Source organism: Podarcis filfolensis (genome assembly GCF_964270895.1).
Source record: "Podarcis filfolensis genome assembly, chromosome: 5".
NCBI classification, from domain to species: Eukaryota; Metazoa; Chordata; class Lepidosauria; order Squamata; family Lacertidae; genus Podarcis; species Podarcis filfolensis.
In genome coordinates this window covers 43412421-43426567 of record NC_139608.1, presented here as the reverse complement: position 1 = coordinate 43426567, position 14147 = coordinate 43412421, and the positions used below count along the sequence as shown (strand labels likewise).

At 42.9% G+C, this 14147-nt stretch overlaps 1 protein-coding gene across 6 annotated transcripts in view; it reads left to right on the top strand.

Moving 5' to 3' along the window:
• SEMA4G (semaphorin 4G) overlaps positions 1 to 14147 on the top strand; it is a 108098-nt gene that overhangs the window by 60863 nt on the left and 33088 nt on the right. The gene's annotated exons all lie outside the window — the stretch shown is intronic.

The following is a 14147-nucleotide window of genomic DNA, read 5'->3' as shown; positions in this document are numbered from 1 at the left end:
ACAGGAGTGATGGATGAATGCGGCATCCTTGCTGAGGATAAACTGAGAAACAGCTGTCATTGTACAGAGCATTTAGCCATTGCTTATTGTTAAAGCCTTGACGCTTGGGAAAACTACTCTGATAAAACTCCTGGCCAAGACTGGAGCCTTCAGGACAGACAGCTGCATTGTGAGAAGTGGGATTCAGGGCAGACCTTGATTTCTTTTGGTTTCTTTGTGATCTTTTTGGAAACAGTTATGATAGCATTGTAAACAAGCCCACAAAAGTTCCTCTCCTGTTTTTTTTTTTGTTTTGTTTTTGTAAACTGATTTGTGGTTTTTAAATAATCAAGCAGTGTATAAATTTCATGAAATAAATAAATAAATAAAAAGAACACAGCCAGCAAGACTCATGGAGCCTTGCTATGGTGGGTATGTTCTAAACCATTAGTGCTGAGATGTTCCTCCTTCAGGGAGTACATTTTTTCATGCTGTTTCTAAAGAAGCGGCAACAGGAAAATCTCTCCACAGGCCATGCTTTTCAATGCATCCCTCTTCCATTTGTCAAAGCGATGTTCCTATAAACATAAACAGTGAATGGAAGCTAAGTAGCTGGCTCAGAAGTACAGAGGGTGAATTCTGCCATAATCTTTTGTTGTTTGATCTCTGTGGGAAATAGAAGCAGGAAAAGAGGCTGACAGGCTGCTTTCTGTGCGTGTATTTGTTCTGACATACCTTGATGGAGCTTCTGGTTGTGTTGTTCCATTGTCTCTCTGGTGTCCATGTATCTAGGCTGACCTAAGGCCTTGAATCCCCAGACACTATGGATGTACCCCGCTATGGCATGATGTATTTGGCACTTGCCCCTGGAGGTGCTCATGTGTGAACATGCCCATATTTATAGACAGGTTTTAATCTAGAAGAGCAGGTGTTGTGTACAACATATAAGAAGTGGACTAAAACATTCTGGCAGGTTTGCAATGACATGTAGATTTGTTTTGCTCTAATTTTGTTTTAGCACTTCAAATAAAAACCAAAGCCAAGTGAACCTAGTGCATAAAATCCAAATTGGGGAGAACTGTCCAGCAGTGTGAAGCAGTTGTTTCTGGCTCCTAAATGTTGATCTCATTCCCATAAAAGGAAGGGAATTGTCTCTCTTTGAGACCTAAGCATCCTCTGTCATTGTTTTTTCAAGAAAATAGAGCCACTTTCTCCCTTTTGAAAGCACCCCATCTTTTCCCCCTGCAAAACAAACAAAAACGGTTGTCCTGGCTGGGACTTACTCCATTGCACAATCATTTATCCTTTTATGCTGTCTTTCAAAGCAGCCTTCGTATGACACCAAACTGTTTCCCTTGAAATGGAAGCATCAGGAGGCTGTGCAAGCAAACAACATTCAGAGCTGCTTCAAAGTAGACACTAGGCTTATAAGGCTCTGGAATCTAGTCTGTCATCCACATTCTAGTTTCCTATTTTGTGTAGTACAAGGGGTGCTGACTGTAATTGTATTATTAGAGCATAAACTAGCATCTAAGGATTGTAGAAATCAATGGGACATACGTACTAGGCAAATGGAGGTAAGCACACAGGACTCCAAAGTGCATGTTCTTACAGATGCAGACTTCCACTTGCTTCACTGAGCATTTTAACTTGTACAGATTCACACAGTTGTCTGAAATGCTAAGTAGAAGCTGACACCCTGAGGGCTCAGTAGCACATATTTCCTGGAATTGGCAGGGGTTGGAGGAAGGCAGCACAACCCAAAGAAGACAGAGAGTGGAGCTGAAGGCAATGGAGCTGTGCAAAACAGCAAAACAAAACAACTGTACCCACCAACCCAGAGCAGAAGGGTATTCTCTGGTCTACAGAGGCTAGAACCCAATGTGGCTAAAGACACTTCCCAGTTAAAAGGGGCAAGAATAATATCCAAACACTGTTCTCTTCTACTGCGTAGCACAGGAGAATTTATACTGGTCAGATGTTCTACACCTTTGACCTTACCCAAATATAAGGCTGATCTTATTTCATGAGGAGAGAGGCAAAGGCTGAGAATGATAAATTGAAAAACTGGTCCAAGGTGAACTGCTGGAACATAATGTATAGAATTGCTGTCACGTCAGAATGCTTCCTCACATTAAGATGTGTAAAACACATTGTGAGATTCCCATTTGGTGCAAGGATGGTGCTTCGAAGCTGAAGGTTGCCAACGGAGAAAGCTCTTGGCAGAGAAAGCAGATTTTTCTTTCAGTCTCTACTGTTGTGATTGTAGAAACCGAGAGGCCATGAAACCAGTTTGACTGGAGATTGCTATGGGTAATCGCTCTTTCCTCTAACCACACAAAAATGAGGAAGTACTAGAAAGATTTTGGCTCAAAAACATGCAGTGTTGGACATGGCTCCACAGTGGAAAGTATTTAGTAGAGGGTGGTCCTCTGGATGTTGTTGGACTACAAGTCCCATTATTCTTGGCCATTGGCCATGTTGCCTGGGACTGATGGGAGGGCCACAGGTTCCCCATCTCTAATTTAATGGAAACTGTGCTTAATATGAACAATGCAGTGGATAGGGTTGCCATATTTCAAAAAGTGAAAATCCAGACAGCTTTTTTTGGGCCAAAGTAGTTTTGCCGAAAGAGTTGATGAACTTTTGGACACTGCTAACATTGGTTGCTGTACATCGGGAATTTCCTGGACATTTCACCGATTTCCGCCCAGACACTGCTTCTGGCTGCAGTATTCCAGGTATGTCCTAGAAATACCAGACGTATGGCAACACTGCAATGGATCAGAAATGGACAATGATAAGTATTGATAATAGAATCCTATTCCGCTGGCACAGCTGGGTCATATTTACAATTCAAGCTGCACCTCTTAGTCATTGGTTCCCATATGGAATCTCTCTCACTTACCTAGATGGAGGGCAGAGGGAGTGTAGCATGGAAGGTGCTTGTTGTACATGGGTAAAAGTCTGATCTGGTGCTCCACCCACTTTTGTTTTGGGTTCCATCCGTCACTGGCAGGTGGCCCCTGAATTGCTGCTCATGAGTTAGTGCAGCCTTTGGATTGAGAAAGGTTCCCCATTTCTGATCTAGACAGAACAAATTTGATAGGTGCCAGTGCTAAAATGTTTGTGGTAAATGAGGGGTAGGAACTCCTTTTGGCCTGGAGGACCAGAACTTTATTTCCCTCGACTGCATGGGCCAATGTTCGCTGGTGGGCAGGGTCGCTCTTGCTGAGCAGATGACTGACAGTTAATCCATTGAGTGGGGAGAGGGGGGTTCAGCTAGTTGGGGTTCAGTCCTGCTCTCTGCAAGGCTCTACACCCAATGTGACTTACATGTAACAGGATCCCACTCATAACTCTGGCTATGTATCTTAAAAATACAGTTTCTATTTCAGAAGGGAATTGATGGGCTTATTTAAATTTCAAGAAAGCTTTCAAGCTGTTTTCTTTGAGCCAGTTCCACTGTGACATTTTGACTTTACCAATAAGCTTCAGAAACTCATCCCATGTGTGCAGGCATGTAAAAAAATATTCTGCCCAAGTGACACAGCATGCATCTGGGTTATCTCATGAGCTGAGGTTGGATATGTGGATAGTTCTAATACATAGGATTATTTACCAGCAACTTGTGCATGTGCACAAATCTAACAAATATTTTGCATTAATTAATGTATCTATAGGATTCATTCTCCAAGCCATTTTGTGGTTGCTTAATATTGCATCAAACCTGGCTTTAACTTCCATAAGTGATAGATTTTGTTCAAACAGTTAAATCAAGGGCCAAGTCTCTGTTCTACTGTACTGGAGAAAGCAGCTCTCTTAACCTCCTTTCAAGTCCTGGGATTGTTCTCTTAAAAGCTTCCTTTTCCAACAGCACTGCATCATCCTCAGTAATTTCTGATTCACTTTGTTCTTGCTTCCCAGTATGGCAGGAGCTTTTAACTTGCCCTGCAGCCATTTCCCTCCTTTGCTGCAGGCAGAGGGCAGAGCATTTTGCTCTTTTGCAAGTTTTAACTGAGCCTCAGAGAGAAGGTGCTCTCTCTCTCTCTCTCCCTCTCCCTCTCCCTCTCCCTCTCCTCCTCCCTCCCTCTTTATCTCTCTCTCTCTCTCTCTCTCTCTCTCTCTCTCTCTCTCTCTCTCTCTGTCTTTCCATCCATCCCTGTGTTTCCAGAGCATCTGATTTCTTGGATCAGACAGATAATACCAAAAAAACTTCATTGATCAAATAGTTACACTATGCTAAATACTTTATGTGGAAGTTAAATATGTTTGGAGCTTACTCTCACACCAGAATTTTGGCTTCTCAGAGTTAATATGTTAAGGTTCCACCCTAGCACTGAACCTGAAACAAATAACCTTTCATATTTATTCCACACATGTGCAAAGTTGCCTTATGAAGTAGTAGTAGTTCATTTTTCCTGTTTACACTTGAGAAAACCAAGTTGGGCCTGCTCAAGGTTATTTGCAAAAGGATAGATAAACTGGGATTTCACTTCTGCTGCAGGCTGAATGCTTTATGCACCAAGACATCTTTTTAATAGCAAATAACTGTTTCTCATGGTCCTTATGCACATATGAGGACAGGTAGCACTTGGTTTCCTGATATTTACACATTATCTGTTGCATGTTACTTGTTATCTGTACAGAGGCATACCTAGGCTTCCCCCCTCTCCATTTTGGCCCTTGGCAAGAGACCATGTACCAGAAACTCAAAAAACTTTATTCTTGTTGCCTTTCATGCCCTGCCAATGACTTCCTCTGCAGCCATCGGGATCGGGTCTGCTCTGCTCCACCTCTCCTCCTCCTCCTTCTCCATTGGTTCGTCCGTCCATCTGCTTGCCTGCCTCCCTTGGCTCACCGCTTTCCCTTCTGGCTTCTTCCTTCTTTCTTTTTTCCTCCTCTTGCAACTCATGCCCGCTCTCTCCCTCTTTCTTCCCTCTGAGCCCTGCTGGGTGCCTCACTCACACTTCTAATAGCACCACCAGTCAGCTGTGGAGGGGCCCCTGCAGGACCCATGCCTGTGACCAGATTCCTCTGCCAAGGTGCCCGGAAGAGCCTGTGCACCTCACCTGGCTGCCCAGAACAGCAGAGGAGTGGCCCGGGGAGTATGCAAGCGGGTGGAGTTCTCCTAACCGCTCTGAGCCAGAGTGGAGAGATGTGATTTTTGCATCCCTCTGGGTCTGTGCCCTTGGTGGCGGCCAACCTATCCAACCCTTAGGCATGCCTCTGTATCTGTATGCATGCAGAAGATGCCTCAGCCCTATTTGAGTTGAAGCAGTTCTCAAATTGGCAAGAGTGACATCATTTGAATAGCACAATGCAGAGGTTGGGGGCAGGGAGGTATCCTTTTTTGGAGTAGTGGAGATGTTGTGCTTACCTGCTATACTTTCGTTTGTAAATCCACAAAATTCACAGTTTCCCTTCTCAACGTCTCTTGCCTATACACATTTATTTTTACTGACAACTGGACTGCTTGCATGCTTTGGTGTTGTTTTGTCACACACTGTTGCATTCTTTCAGTCTACAGCTGCTAGCAGCCATCTTCCCCTGCCCCCAATATCTCACCCAGAACCAAGGAGGTGGATGAGAGCCATTTGTTTAGATGGCTACTCCCACTACCGGTCTGGCTTATTCCATGCCACTTCCATTCCATCTTGGACAGCAGAATAAAGTAAGCTTGCATTCAGGGCATGGGAAAGAGAGATTCTATGGTAGGCAAGACTCCCCTTTGTGTTTTGATGCCAGTACTGAGAACAGAGCTCTCTGCTCATAAATTTTACCAGCATTTTTCTGTTTAAGGAGATCTCATCTGCTTGACATTTGGATTAGTTTCACCCTTCCCTATCCTCATGCTGATGAATAGGTTAGCTGTGCAGTGTGGAATAAACATTGATTAGGATAAGTGGACTGTTCAGCTGAATTACAGATTCAACCAGCCACTTCTTATACTTTGCTGCTTCTGCCTGTCCTTTCTTACAGAGGAGGTTGGTTCAACTGGAGCTCTGCACATGTCCAGAATTGTGTGTATGGTTTTGCTTTGTTCTAATAATGAGAGAATACCATGTGATCATCACAGGAAGCCGCTATTGTGTGAGGCTGCGCTGGTATAAACTGGAGGTACATCCAGTCACAAGGAGGTGGTTACACTGTGACCCAATTAATTCCAAAATCCAGTCCAATAGCTAATACATCTAACGCCTTTTTGCATTCCCTAAGAAGTCCCATTTCAGCAAGGATGAGAGCACCTTGCCATAAATATCTGTATTGGCAAAGATATCCCTGTGTCTCCTATGTTTCAACCTTTGGCACGACACCAAATTAACTGAACTTGGGATGCACCATGAAGTCTCCACCAATGTCCTTTGTTATGTAATGTCATTTATGTCTGAGCTTGGACCCTTTGTAAAAAATCAGAATCAGGGCAAAGGTATTGGATCAGTTTTTCCTAAAACTGGGTACATAAAAAAATCCCAGTTTGTTCAGCTTTTGGGGAGATGCTTCAGGAGACAGGAAAACCACCACTTTTCATGTGACCATTTGCCTTTCATCATTCTTTTCTCTCCTTAAAATAAAGCTGGATCTTTTAAGAGTGCTTCTGTAGTGACATTTTAGTAAGACACATAGCTCTTCTGCTGTTTATAAATAATTTCATATTAGCAATTTAAATCTTTATCCATTCATAAATAAATATTACAGTTGCAGCAACAGTGTGGCTGTTCCTGGTTCTCTGTAGGAAAGATGTTGTTGTTGTTTAGTCGTTTAGTTGTGTCCGACTCTTCGTGACCCCATGGACCAGAGCACGCCAGGCACTTCTGTCCTCCACTGCCTCCTGCAGTTTGATCAAACTCATGCTGGTAGCTTCAAGAACACCATCCACCATCTCATCCTCTGTCGTCCCCTTCTCCTTGTGCCCTCCATCTTTCCCAACATCAGGGTCTTTTCCAGGGAGTCTTCTCTTCTCATGAGTAGGAAAGATACTAATATGCAAAATCCCACAAATTGATCAAGGTTATCAAAGCAAATGCAATTCGCTCTGTGTACATGCGTAGTGTTATTCATTATGCTTTCAGGCATGTATATTCTGTACAGATTTTCTGATGCCCATACAAATGTTGCCTGTCAAATGCTCATTGTGGGGCAGATCCTGACATTCAGCTGTGAACTCTAATCGGCACTGACCCCATGCAGTCTGTGCGGTTTTCTGTTCTCCCTAGAAGTGGGAGATTATTTTCCTAGAAAACCCTGCTATTCTTGCGAGGGGCACCTTTATGTACATACAAAGTCCTTCAAAGAATATTAACAACCTGAATGTTTTGCAGAGGCCTGGAACTGATGATCCGGAGCTACAGATTTGATCAGTTCAGGCAACCTTGGAAAGGAGAACTGTGTGAAATGACTGAGAAACAGGCTGGAAAGGGCATCCAGCAGAACGCTTCCCACTTGCAAAGCGATTTGAGTGTCACCTTTCCTCGTGGCAGCACAGGTGTGGGGGGGATATCACATTCTCCCTCAAAGCTGAAGCTAACTCTCTCTCAGAGGTAGGGAGGCTGTGGCTCCCCCCACTGAGGCTCACCCTGCAGTTCTGCATTTTGGCACAGCAATGACACTTCAAAGGCAGGTACCTGCCATCTGTCACTGATCTGATCCCCCTCAAGGTAGGGCTGCCGCAACACCAAGAAGGTGACTCCAACATTTAAGCTTTGCCCAGGGAATTTATTTGCTCTACGTAGGCAGGTTTAGTCATTAAGGCTTATAACTCTGCAAACACCTTACAATTTGAAGTGATTGGTCTGCCTTCCCTGTCTTGTGCCTCATTCATGTACAATGTCACTGCCATTGTTCATGCACATCAACAGAGCTGGTGTTTTCATAAGTTGTATACCATTTGAATAAAATGATTGTTTGCATAAAGTTCCAGGATGAGCTCAGAGTGTTCCGAATCTCTCTCTCCCCCGCCCCCCCCAATCCTCTACAGTGGTACCTCGGGTTAAGAACTTAATTCGTTCCAGAGGTCCGTTCTTAACCTGAAACTGTTCTTAACCTTAGGTACCACTTTAGCTAATGGGCCTCCCGCTGCTGCTGCGCTGCCAGAACACCATTTCTGTTCTCATCCTGAAGCAAAGTTCTTAACCCGAGGTACTATTTCTGGGTTAGCGGAGTCTGTAACCTGAAGCGTATGTAACCTGAAGCATCTGTAACCCAAGGTACCACTGTACCTTTTGGAAAAATTGCCCATTCTGTTGATGGGACAAACTAGAGACATGTCCATACATCTCAAGCTCCATTTTTCTTTGCAAAATCATCTTTTTCCAAGAAGAGATGAAGTATTTATAAATATACTTTCTATGGCAGTTTAGGTTATGCCTGCACTTGCTGTATAGTTGAGGTCATTGCTTGGTGTGTATATGATTCATGTCAAGCTGGCCAGGTCCACATTGCACACACATTCATCCCTTCATCTACTGAGTATTACCTGTAATAAGGGAAATTGTGTCAGTGTATGGTCTATGATGCAGCACAAAGGGTACATATCAATCAGGATCTGTGGTCCTCCAGATGTTATTGGATTCCAACTCCCATCAGCCGCAGCCAGCATAATCTGTGATCATGGATGATAGAAGTTATAGTTCAACAACAGGACCATAGGTTCTGCAATCGTAATTTATATGGTTTAAATAAATTACAGGTGCGGGCTACCTTCTGAGGCATTGTGTGTGTCAGTGAAATCGTGTATATTTGAAACAGCATTGAGAAAGCCTCAAACACCCTGCCCCTTTTTGTGAATTTTCGGGTCATTTCTGGATTTGGCACGATGTGGCTGTGCACATTCACGCACATATTGAACTCATCAATGGGGGAGGTTGTCTGTATGGTCTTTTAAACTGGAGGCGTGTATTTTTTGTTATGCTATATATTTTTGTGTTTTTATATTGTAAACTACCCTATTATCAGATGAATGGCAATATAGAATTCAAATCAATCAATCAATCAATCAATCAATCTTGCCCCTGAACACTTCCCATGCTGATAACAATAAGTGTTCAAAGCTGCTGTATCTGATGAACTCTGGTCATGTTTTTCTTTTCCAATATCCCCTTTTTTTATTTGTGAAATGCTAAACTTCAGGTGGTACAGTTATACACAGAGAAAAGTATGGGCGTGTACAATTGTACAAATCTGTACATAAGCCAGAGTCACACCAACACTACTAAGACACTGGTGCAATCTTATCTATTGTGAATTCCTTTTGTGGTAAACACCTGACTCATCAGATAAGAGTGGGTCAGCTGCAGTTACATGGCCCTGAACTGCTTTAGGATTACATGGCAGAAACATCATTTGAATAATTGAATTTTGAATAATTGGGAGCACTGTTGCATTTCAGTCCACACTGGGAGTGGCAAACCTGTTGCTGGACTACAGCTCCCATCATTCCTGCTTATTGGCTATGTTGACTGGGGCTGCTGGGAGTTGAGATCTAACAACATCTGGAGGGTCAGTGAACTCCACCCCTGGAATGGGATGGAATAACACGGGAAAACAAAAACATACAAAATACCACATTTCAATACTATCAATATAACAAGATTGTTTAAACAACATGCTGCATCCAATAGAAAAAGTAAGAAGGGAGTTTCACAGGTTCACCTTACTCCTAGAAGCACTCCTCTCATAATGTTACTCACAGTCCCTCTCCTGCAGCAGCTTCTGATAAGGCTTCCAAAGCCAAAGGGTGGGGTCGGTTCAAGTTAGAGGTTCCAGATAACAGTTGCAGGCACAGATTGACAAAGTTTGCTGACTAACAGAAGAAACTAGAATATAGTATATAGAATGCAAATGCGAATATTGCAGTGGTATCTGCTACAATTTGCTATTTTTTGCTCAAATACTCATCCGCTCCTCCTGTTGCTTTCAGTTTCCAGCATATGCTAAGGATTCTTTCTACCAATGCTGAAATAGTTCAGCAAAATGTATTGGAGCGGGGTGAGGCATACCCTTTGTTAACATATTGGCAAATAGAAGAATGATGCTAAGAAGTGGAGCTCACAAGCCCATGCTTTGCATCAAGATGACTTTTTGGAAGACATTGTTTTCTCCTGCTGAGCTCCCTTCCCTCCTAGGTTATGAATCAGATCACACAAAAAGTAAAGTTTGTGTAATAAACTAACCAATATCAAAGGGCCAGTTGTGTACATGTGTCATTTGATGATGAAGCTATGTGAATGAGCCATCCCAGATAGTACTTCAGTATGGAAGTTTTCAAAGGGAATCAGTTCACATATTTGGTTGCAAGTCATCAAGTGACAGAAAAGAATTAAATTATGTCTATGCAGATGTGAACCAGCAAATAAGATTCTTTGGCTCCTTGTTATTGCATGTTAATTGGATTTTATTTTTTTAAAGAAATGCTCAATTTCTGTCACTTTCTTCTCGCAGATCTTGCTTTCTAACAGCATTGTCATTGTCATGCTCCTGTGATCCCTCGCAGATTTTTACTACACTTGCATCATAAACAACTATAAGCACAATTTTCCAGCTGCACCTCTCCAACTGAGCTGAATTTTGAGTGGTATTATTCTTATTTTGACATGGTACCTTCTAACCTCCAAACAGCTGTGACTTCTCTTTACAGCAGCCTAGTTTGTAATCAGGAGCAAACACTGGTATTTTGCAAGGGAGAGAAAACACTGATAAACCAGAAGTGCCTTTCACCTTCTTCTGCCACAGGCATTTAAATGACCAGGAGTGGGGAGGGGAAATGATGGTTGTGAAAGCGGGAGGGCTCAGGACTCACTGCCTGACCTCAAACTGTCTCCCAGCCTGCCATCCCTGCTCAGAACTGGCCTTCTGGTGACTCAGCCTGAGCAGTTCTAGGTAAGGGATATAAATAGCACTTACTATCGAGGCAGCTATCTGCCTCAGGCATTTGTGTCCCAATCAAGATTGTTGGTTTGTCCCTGACTTCCCTCAAGGGACTGTGATTTGGAAAGCAAGTCTTACCTCCTTTAGCTCAGTGTGATTGTGTGGAAGAAAACATGACTGGATATGGCTGTATGAATGTATGGAAGCATTTTCTTACATGTTACGAGGCAAAGTATATAACACTATTTGCTCACAGTTTCTGCTTGCGTCTACACCAGATATTTACAGCTCATGGCTTCCTCCAAAGACTCCCTGAGAACTGTAATGCAGGGTGCAGGGGGCTGGAGCTCTGTGAGGTGTAAACTACAATTCCCAAGATGCTTTGGGGAAGCCATGTGCTGTGAATGTATAGTGTGGATGTGCCCCTTTCTCATTTTCACTTAATAGCAGGCTATATATGAAGGGTTGGAACACAATATTGATCAGTTTTCAGTAGGAGTTTAGGCACTTGTCCGAAAGGGGTGCTTTGCTATGAAAATGTGGTACTCTGATAACAACTGGAGGAAATTCAATTGGTTTTTCACTGCAGCTTGGACAAGGCTAGGGTTAAATTCCTTTGGGCGTATTACAGTTTGCCTCGGTATATTTATATATGGTTTTCTGCTTCCTTCAGTGCTCCCATAGGGAATGAGGACTCACATTCTCAAGCAGTCAGATACTGATTCAGTTTATCCACCTTCCCTTTCATTCACTCGCCCACACACCTCGGCTCCTGAAAACATGCATTTCCATGGTATACTTGAAATTCCCCTTGAAAAATATGGGCTTTGTAAGTTGGAAGGAATCTTCCATAATCAGTTTTCACTGTTCCACAGAGCATAACTTCGGACTGCATTTCTTCTGCATGCCCTGTTCAAACTCTTGATTGATACCCACAACGGAAGAGTTTGGGACATGAGGTACCCAGAGAGAGACGAAAAACCAGAACAGGTCACGGTGTGCAAGCATTAAGGCTGAAGTCCAGGTGTGTGTGTGTGTGTGTGTGTGTGTGTGTGTGTGTGTGTGAAACCAGGGCTTCCAGCTTACCTCCTGCTCCCCTTTGCTCAATTCCTTTAATGAGCCTGGCAGACTCTGGAGTTCAAGGCTGCAGCAGTAATCTGGACATCCAGTCAGCTGACTCTATGGGTCAGTCTCAGAGCACCAGGCCTTTTAATACCCTATCCTCAGAACTAGCTCCTTAGTTTAAGCCACTTGACTCTAGTGTAAAGACTCTGCCTTACCTGGACTATATAGTTGCCTCTTTGGTAGGGTTGCCATATGTCAACAATGTTTCTGTCCGGATTTTCACTTTTTGAAACATGGCAACCCTATCTTTGGTTCTTGTTTGCTGCTCTGAACCTTGGTTCTTGCCTGCTTTAGACTACACTTGGGGCCAGCTCCTGGGATCCCAGAACATGACAGCTTGATGCCTATGCTTTCTGGGGTCTAAGGGACCAGATAGTGTTGGCTAAGACATCTAGGCTGCAATGCTGTGCCTACTTACCTAGAAGTAAATCCCACAGAACTCAATCAGACTTAACTTCTGTGTAGATAGGCATAGGATTATGCTGCCACTTAGGGATAGCTGTGCTGCTATTTTGTGGGTTGCTTTGGCTGTGAAGGCTAGAGAGAGACCTCTTAGGATTGACCTTAGAATTCGTAGTCCACCTTCACGAGAGAAAACATGCTTATGCAAAAGGGAGCAGCTTCAGCGGCCCAGTGAGTGGCCTGGGAACACCCGAGGCTGCAGAATTGCTAGTATCCCTCGGATGGGAAACCAGTAGAAGCTGTTCGTAAGAACTGGATATATAAGCATAATCAATCTTTCAAATGAAAAGCAGTTTCAGATGTCATCACACTCACAGTAAAACAGTTTTAATGGGAACTTGAGATGCAGCAGATACTGGATCAATGATGACAAAAAGCCAGCAGTGGGGTTTTTTGTTGTTTTTTTTTTAAAAAGATTCATGTTGAAGGCATTGAGATCTAGTAAGGATACCCATAATCAACATGGAGGAAAATTAGAGTTTAGTTTTTGAGCAAAGGTCCCTATACTTACAAGGTGCAGCTTCTCTCCCCTCCCCCCCCCCCTTTGGTGTCCCCTGATCTGGGGTATTATTGGTGTCTAAAGATTACACACACACACACACACACACACACACACACACGGGGTAGATGGTTGATGGAAGGATACTTAGTGAGAGGCAGGGAAGGGAAGACTTCCTCAGGTGAAAGACTGGGAGAAGAAAGGAAAGCTCCCAGGTGAGAGGTGAGAGGGTCTCCACCACTTCCTGGGTGAGACAAGGATTAAGAACTACCTTTGAGAGAGGACTCTGCATTTTCTTTTCTCTTTCTCTTTCTCCTTCTTTTTCTGTTTTTGTTTTCCTTAGTTTCTTCTATCTTACTGTATTATGAAAAAGCTTTAATAAAATAGTATTTTTAAAAAAGAAAGCTAGTACTGTAAATAGGTTTGGGCCAGTATACTTCCAATTTAAGCAAGGTGAACTCGTACTCAAAATATTTACTGCCCAATTTGCAGTTTTATCCATTAATTTATAATGTTGATCCAGGGAATAGCCATTCAGTAATGTTTGACCCAACCAAAGGAATGACTACCGCATAGGCAACATTGAGAGCTGTGTAGTTTTGGGCAGCTTGATTTACAACTTGAAACTTATGAGGGATTTATATTAAGCAGCTAGCTAGAACCTCTGTTTAATTTGTTTTTGTGGTTAATGGCATGATCCTAGTCAAGCTTATTCTAATGTAAGGCTCATGGAATTGATTAGGACTGACTCCCAAGTAAGCTCAAGGCTCCAACCCTAAATACACTCCCAGGGGAGTAAGCACCATTAAACACAATGGGACTTCTGAGTCAACATGCGTAGGAATGAGCTGTTAAGTCTGTAAAAGCACCTCAAACCTGACAACTTTTTGGTAGTTAGTTATGTTTGTTTCTTTAAATGTTGCTTTAAGATTTTGGGCCCCCCACAATATCCCTTTGTCATAATCATGTACGTATATATATATTTCTTTGTAATAATCCATTTAAAATTTCAAACTATTGCATTATAAAAATTCTGTTTGGCTTATTTTGAAATGCATTGGGTTTGAGAAATGTAACATTCTGCTAACAAAATTCACTCTCTCTATGAAGAGGAGAGGAAACACCGAGTAGCAGGTCATGCCTCCCTTATCTTCCAGTATGCTTCTGAATACCAGTTGCTAGAAACCACAGGCGGTGGGTGGAGGAGGAATGCTGA